Below are 8628 nucleotides of genomic sequence, written 5' to 3'. Positions count from 1 at the left end.
GCATAAAGCGTTAATGACGCTCTTTAAAATCAATACATATTTAGCGCGGAGAAAAGCGATACGGGTCTTAACCTGTCAGGTGTATTAGAAAAGTGTTACCGCTTGTCAAAATACTGCATTTTGATTGGCTGTTGGTAGTGAAACGATATTTCTATTCAACCATCTAGAGTTTGATTCATTAGGCGAATTTATCCGGACTGGTAAGTTGTATGAATAATTTAGTTAATTATTTCTATTGTATTTCGTATCAGGTTGATTAAAGAAATTGTAATCATTTCTATCTCTCTTATATACAATTCGCGTTCTGAATTCGCGATGTCATTCGTCAATAATAATGAGCGTTGATTGGTTAAAATTTCGACGTTTTTATTGGTCAAAACGACTTTATTGGAGAGGTTTCATTGGTTCGTTTTTCCTGCCTTCTGATTGGCTATTTTATGTTTAGAAACGACGGTATTAATCTGTATTCTAAATGGATAAAGAGTGGCGTACAAGTGTTGGTTCATTTTAGCGTGGGATATCGATGAGTTAACATCTGTTGAGTGGGTAATATTTTGCCTTATAATTTCATTTTATAAATAGTTATTCTCATATAGTTTTATTTTAATGATTGGTCAAGTCGTAGACAGTACGTAATTATCTCATTATTATACATTTCCTTTCGAATGGTTTTTATACGAGAGGTTAAAGGGTTCTTTTTTAAGCATGCGTATAGCTTTTGTTTTCGTGTTATCTCCCCCGTGTAGGGCTGACCCTCAATGTGCGCGAACACGCCCTAGATAGGTATATAAGTCATTCCTAAAGATTTCTCATAAATGCGTCATTCTAAACTTAGAATTCAAAATGGCCGCCACACATGCGCAGTGAATTCATGTCTTATATGCAAATGAGTTACGATTTATAGTACCTAGGTCATCCAAGATGGCACCCGTTTGTTTACACACAAAGAGACGCCTATACTACTAGTATGAAGCGTGCATTTTAACGTTATGCTCTGCTGACTGATGGTTAGAGGAGTCATGACCCTTGATTTGTCAAAGTCTTTGCTCTGTAATACTTCTCCTATACCACTGGTTGGAATTCCAACAAACTTCTAAGGAGTTTCCACTGTCAAGCCTAGTTGGAGTGTTATGGTTCAGAGAATTTCTCTGGAGTTAAGGCCCTTAATGCGTTGCTTTTTGCAATTTCTTCATGGAAGGTGATGGGAGACATACGTTTTTCATGAAAAACAATATCTAGTTATGCTTTTAAATCTTCTTCTTACATGTGGTTTTATAATGATAAAAAAAAAATAAGTTGGGTAACATGTATGTGAAACAGATGCACTCTAAACTGTTTTTATTTTACAGAATATCAAAATATCTCAATGTTGATTTTAGCAAAATGTTTTATAACTCGAACATCGTACCAATTTTGCTACGGGTAAACTATATCTGGAAAATCCACTTAAGGAAACGTAATCAAAGCCTTGAGATGACAACGCAGTAAAATCTTCTGAACGAAACATGAAGATACTATGTGCATCTCCTATAGGAAGTGACGTTTCCTATGAAGTTTCAATGACATTCAGCCAGTGGTTGCTGGGGAATAACCCGGACAAGAAATTGTACTATAGTATACTATGTTCAATACTAAATGGGCAGTAACTCATGAAAAATCTTCCGACCAGAACATAAAGAAAATATGCGCATCTCCTTTTGTGATTTAAGCTTCCCATGAAGTTTTGATGAATTCCAGAAAGTGGTTGCTGAGGAATATTCCGCACAAGAAATTTTACTATAGTATACTAATGGTTAAGAAAAGCGGTGGTCTTGTGGTTAAGGTGTCGACCGCTCAAGCCGGGGGTCATGGGTTCGAGCCCCATTGGGGTACGTCACGACCATGACTTTTCATATCACACCAGTACTGGTTTTTCCAGGAAGCAGACTCGAGAGTGGTTCAAATAAGCTTAAAGCTTTCATCACAATCGAGTTAAAATGAATTAGTATTAACTGACTAATGGTTGATCATCAAAGGGCAATTACTCAGTGAAAACTCATCCAACTGAAACACAAAGATAATATGCGCATTTCCTCTTAGTTAATAGTTGAGCTTCCTATGAAGTTTAGCTGAATTCCAAACAGTGGTTGCCACAAGAACTGTACTATAGTATGCTTATGTTGAATAATCAAAGGGCAATAATTTGGTGAAAAATCATCCAACCAGAACATGAAAACAATATCCTTAGACTGGCATCGGTCGTTAGAGTCCTTCAAAACAAAAATCTCTACCATAAAATCCTCTTTAATAGCACTTTCTTGAAAAATTTACAATATCTCTTATCTCTGACTCTGCCTAGAGAGAAAATAGTTTTCTGAGAAAATATCAGTGTCAGTATGAGAAAGAAATTAACATTAGTACAGATTATTTTATTTTAACAGACTTTGTAAAACTATCATCTCCTCTGAATAGTGAAGCATCCAGTGAAGTTTTGCTAAATTCCAATCAGTGGTTGCTGAGAAATATAGTATAGTATTGTTAAAAAATCAAAGGGCCATAAGTCTGTGAAAAATAATCCAACCAGAACACAAAAGCGATATGCGCATCTCCTCTTGATGATGAACCTTCCTATGAAGTATGGATAAATTCCAAACCATTGTTGCTGAAAAATACTCTGGACAAGAATTATACTTCAGTTTACTTTTGTTGAATAATCAAAGGGCAATAACTTGGTGAAAAAATCATCTGACTGGAACATGAAGACAATATGCATATCTCCTCTTGATGATAAACCTTCCTATGAAGTATGGCTAAATTCCAACCAGTAATTGCTGAGAAATACTCCGGACAAGAATTGTACTACAGTATACTACTGTTGAATAATTAAAGGGCACTTAACTCTGTGAAAAAATCATCCAACAGGAACAAGAAGACAATATGCACATCTCCTCTTGATAGTGGAGCTTCCTACGAAGTGTCGCTACATTCCAATCAGTGGTTGCTGAGAAATACTCAGACGGACGGACGGACGAAGCGGCGACTATATGCTCTTCAGGAAGCATAACAAAGACAGCAAACAGTTTACGTTCAAATTAAAAAGAAAAAGCTTCACTGTGAAATATTAGCATTCACCATCTTTTCTTTATAAATATCTCACTTATAAATTGCGCTTGATCTATTGGTTACACGCTATTGGTAACTAAGCAAATGCTAAACTATAATTATACATGCATGAGAAAGAAATACAAATGTGCCTCAAATCTAAAATGAACTCTGCCTGATCTTACATGAACTTATCTAAATTGCCAGCTGGAAATCAGTGATGTAAGTATGGGCTGGAATACCCTATCATTAATAGATCTTATATAATATATATGGTCTGTGTGAATGGATACAGGTTAAATTAGAACTGCTTGATCATTGGTATTCATCCGCAATGTTCATGAAATGGGTATTTTGTGTAGCACATGAACATCCTTTTGAAATAAAGATTCTATGACTGTCAGAAATACACTTGTAACTTTGGTAGCGGGATAAAAACGCCACCAAAAATCTTTAAAATTCAAAAGAAAACAGCAGCTGGACTGATATTGAAAACATCTTACCAGAAATTATACACTACTCTTTTCCGTATACTTAGGTGGTTAACAGTCCCAAACAGGATTAAATACTATTTTAGTATTTTGGTTTATTTATTAATTACTAATGCTATGTTTTGTGCGTTTATATGAGTATAAAGCCCATTGGGACTTCTTGCAAATCCGTTAATCGAGCTAGCGAAGTCCCAGCATACAGTTCTAGATATATATTTAGGCTACATTTTTACAGCAGCGTGCTACAAAAATAAGTGGTTTGCTTTCAAGGAGTACCAGAAAATCAAACTATATGAAACACCTAAATAGAACAGCCAAAAAGACCCGGCCAAACTCAATTGTATTCGCCTTTAATTAAAAATATAGGTCCTGGGATTATCTAAAATATCGTTGTAGATCTATCTAGTAAAAATCATATAGTTGTGTCGATTCAGGTTTGATCTTTATCGTCAGAAAAAAGGTTTTAGTTCAATTTATTTTGAAAGAATTCTTCGAATGACGTCATATTGTCCATTTTTTTAAAATGACGTCAGATTTTGCGATGGGCCATTCTAGACATCGTTATGCCAATGTTGTTTATACGGAGATAAACGTGTTTATTTTCTTTCAATACAAAATAAATAGTGAATGTAAATATAAAGCATTAAACATTATCTTATATATGTAACACAATTGATATTTGTGACAATACTGCCATTGTGATTTTATCCTAAAGCACTCTCGGCCTAAAACGGATTTTTTTTTTCAACATTATTTTTCTTTCAAGGCTGTAGAAATTTGAAAAGACATCCAGTACTCAGTTAGAAATTCTATCATAGTAACTACTTACTTAACAAGTTTCTTTTGATTAATACAGTATATAAAGATTCACTATGTATACATATTTTTATTTCTGTTTCAAAAGACTGCATTATAGAATGACTGTGCTATGTTGATTTGTATGTGTAAGTATATTTATATAAGATAACTGGACTCACTGAAAATAAGATTTATAATGTTTGTGTGTAAAATTTAATGTGTTTTACTCTCTTTAAATAAAGAATTTATTATAATCATAGCTCTAATTAATTGATAAATTACAAAATATCTCTAAAGTCGTTCATTCTCCATCTTTGATAAATTCTTTAACAATATGCTTCTACATCAGCCAGTGCTCTTAACCAATAATCTTAAATGTCCCTTTTATCCCAAAGTAGGTAAATTATTTCTGGACACAACAAGGTGAGGCATTCCTCGAGAAATAAACATCCCTTTGACATCAACAGTTATGTTTTTGCTAGGCACTGCAGTGTTAATTAATACACGATTTTTATGTATTTATTGTGATTCTATATTAGAATACATGTATATTTCAGATAGAACTGCAGTCCGCTTCGATAGCAGATATCGAAAATCCTCATCAAAGTCGAGGTTTTTATCATGTTCTATGGTGGCATATTTCTGCCACGAGATAGCTAGGTAGCTATCACGATAATTTGTAAACTTTCCAGGAAATGTGTGCATTTTTTTATGAAAACATTTCAGCAATAAATAATATTTTCTAGGTCTAGATATTTTTATTCATTTCCTAAAAATGTTTTAGCGCAAAATTTCGCGTTAATGCTTGGAACTGCCACGAGATGCTCGGTAACGATCATGATATCACAAAAATTTTAACTTTCCAGCAAAGTTATGCATTTTTCTGAAAATATAATCGTAATAATTCTTTTTCTCGATATGCCTTTTATTTCCAGGAAACTTTAGGTTATTGCGATAAACTTTTCAGAAAAGTTCGAAATATTGAGATAATTTCTGAAAGTATCGAGAAAAGTAATCTATCCAATAGATGTCAGTTGTGGGCACTTACAGTATCGAGAAAATAATATAAATTATCGCAATAATATTTCCAGGAAACCTTCCACTATTGAAATAATCTTTTCAGAAAACTTCGCTTTATCAAGATAATTTTTTAAGTATCGCAATAGCTACCTAGCTACCTTGTGGCAGAAATATGCCACCGCATGTTTCATTTTGTGCCATTTCTTTCTAGATCATCTCTGACTTCACCATCTACTCCAGGACGTTCTTCTTCCAACCAGGTTACCTCTAAAATGTACATATGCTTCTTCGCAATCTTTTTTTTTGTGGAGGTGTTTTTTTCCTGGAAGCAATTGAATCGACTGTATCGTTTGCATCTTCCTTCAACTTTTACTTGGTGCAGTCAACATGGCTGCTATTTGACTAGTTTTTTGTCGGGTTCAGAGTCACAATTTTGGTCGTATGGCTCCGTTTCCCGCTTTTGACGATGGACAAAGATCCCAGGTGCCCCTTCTAACATTATTTCAGGCTTGGACGGACACCTGAGTAAAACCACTGACCTTCAGTAAGCCTACTCTCATGAAGAATTATACACCTCAAGCAATGCTTCGAATCCTCATCGGTAAGGGGCAAGGGATTCGAAGCTAGCGACCTTAATTAACTACTCGGCCACGAGGACCCCATGGGTCATTTACATTACCTAGAATGACTTGATTATCATTTATATTTATCTTGTTATCAGTGGCGTTGGGCCCAAGAACTAAATATGCCCACTCTTTCTTGTTCAAACTGTAACTGTCAGTGTCCTTCTCTATCCATTTTATATTATGTCGCATTTAAGATACGTATCCTCCAACGTCCCATATTACTTTACATTGTAATACCATCCGGGTCTTCAAGTCCAGGCAGGCCAAATAATTTACTGATAAGATAAGCCAGTGCCTTAGCCTTCTTTTGCGTTTGATTTACCACGGTTCAGAGTTAAAATAAGCAGAAACCGAACCATGAGGGCATTAGCCCGAGCGCTTAAATAGCCAAACGCCTGAATGACGAACCGTGGTAAATCATACGATAATTCACAAGAAGGTATACGAAACATTACTCTTCGGGTAAATGAAGTCCAGCATAATATTTATTAAAATATGTCAATGAGCATGTCAGAATAAAAACAAACTATGCCTTCTTGTGATTGATCATCTAATTTACCACGGTTCATCGTTCAGATACTTCAGTATTTATCCACTCGGGCTAAAACCCTCGTGGCTCTTTGTCTTTTCGTGGGGGAGGGTGTGTGTGTGTGGGGGGTGGGGGGGAGGGTGTTAACGCCGTTTTTCAACAGTAGTTCAGTCGTGTAACGGCGGGCAGTGAACCTAACCAGTATTCCTGGATTCTGTACAAGTACAAACCTGTTCTCCGCAAGTAGCCTAACTGCCAACTTCCCCGCATGAATTATCAGAGGTGGAGGACGAATGATTCAATTCCTATGCATCTGAACTCTGAACCATGATAAATTAGACGATAAACCACTCGAAGGCCTTGATTATTTGTTAAATATAATTGATCTTGATTTTATTCTTGTATAACTTGTTAGAATTTGTAATATTTTCTCTCGTCAGAGGTTTAAATATATTGCAGCATCGTTTTCTTTTTACATTAATGTAAATGTCAATTGTCTGAGACTTTTATAAATGTTTCTGTCGTATAGACATCTCTGAAATCGTTTAACCATACTTGTATCTACATTGAATACCTAAGATTTTCAGGCATATATCCTTAGGACGGCCAGCACATATTTATGCAATCTCGCCAGGCATATGTATGTTTTTGACAACACAGAAAATGACGTCACTCGACCTTCAGCTATTTCCGGAAGTAAATAAAATGAAAGTAGAAATGCTAAACTTGAAAACGAAAGCCGCATTTTGATTCGTAGATAGCAGGGGTCACCCGGTCTAAATGTAGATCTATGCGCGTGGACTTTTTTTTTTTTTTTTTTTTTTTTGCTATTGGGGAGCCAATTTTCAGCATTTTATTACGAATTGAAATTACCTGGGGCTTTAGTACAGCATGTCAGCTTTTAATCTATGAAAAAATATTTGAGCTCTGGATAAACACAAATCCCATAGGGGTCCGTAACGGACCAAGGGTACATTGATAATTTTGGAACTTCATCAAATCGCTCAAAATGTCATTTTTGATGTTGTCTGAGAGTGTCAGTGTATGCCTCAGATGTAAGATATAACCGTATTTGAGAGCTGCAGACCTAGACATTTCAGAAATATTTTCAAAAGAAGTTTCATGTAATGAATGTTGTTTCTACGGAAGCGTGAAAGGGCCATCAGACGCTAATACGTTTTAGTACGTTAAGGCTGCGGAAAGGATATAGGATATAGGCTGGTTCCATTCACTACATTTTCAATATGTTATACACAGCCTATTTTTAGGATATATCTATTATCAGATAGGTACGTATCAGTTGTTCCAGCTATTATACAATAAATACTGTTGCTCTGGATCTGAAGGACTGAGTGAACCGTGGTAAATTACTCGAGCACATACTTTGTAAATTCATTCTGAGTTATTTAGAAAGGAATAACATCTTGACAAATCTAAATCATGGTTTTCGTTCTGGGTATTCCACAGAAACACAACTTCTAGTCACCATGCAGGACCTAATGAAAAGCTTCGATCGTAACATACAAATGGACAGCTAGCCATATTAGACTTTTCAAATGCGTTCGACACAGTCCCACATAAACTTTTACACAAAATTGAATCATATGGAATCACTGGAAACATTCATAAATGGTTAGGATCATTCTTGAAGGAAAGAAAAATGAAGGTACTTGTAGAAGGAGAACATTCCAAAGAAGTAGATGTCTTATCAGGTGTTCCTCAAAGCACTGTGCTGGGACCTTTAATTATCTTATGTCATATAAATGACCTACCAGATGTAGTAAAATCACAAGTACGTTTATTTGCAGACGACTGCTTACTGTATAGACCAATAAGAAACCAAAGTGATCACCAAACTCTACAGAACGATCTATCCAACCTAGAGAACTGGGCAAAAGATTGGGGAATGCGTTTTAATGCTAAAAAGTGCTATATACTAAGTGTAAAGTCACGCTCTTCATTTCTATCAACTTGACAATACAATTCTGAAAGAGGCTGAAACAAACCCGTATTTAGAAATTATTATCTCAAATGACTTACAGTGGTGCACCCATATAAGAAACATCTCTAAGAAAGCAAATTC

This window comes from Mercenaria mercenaria, chromosome 6 (assembly GCF_021730395.1).
Source record: "Mercenaria mercenaria strain notata chromosome 6, MADL_Memer_1, whole genome shotgun sequence".
Lineage (NCBI taxonomy): Eukaryota > Metazoa > Mollusca > Bivalvia > Venerida > Veneridae > Mercenaria > Mercenaria mercenaria.
Note: the sequence above shows the minus strand (reverse complement) of the source record.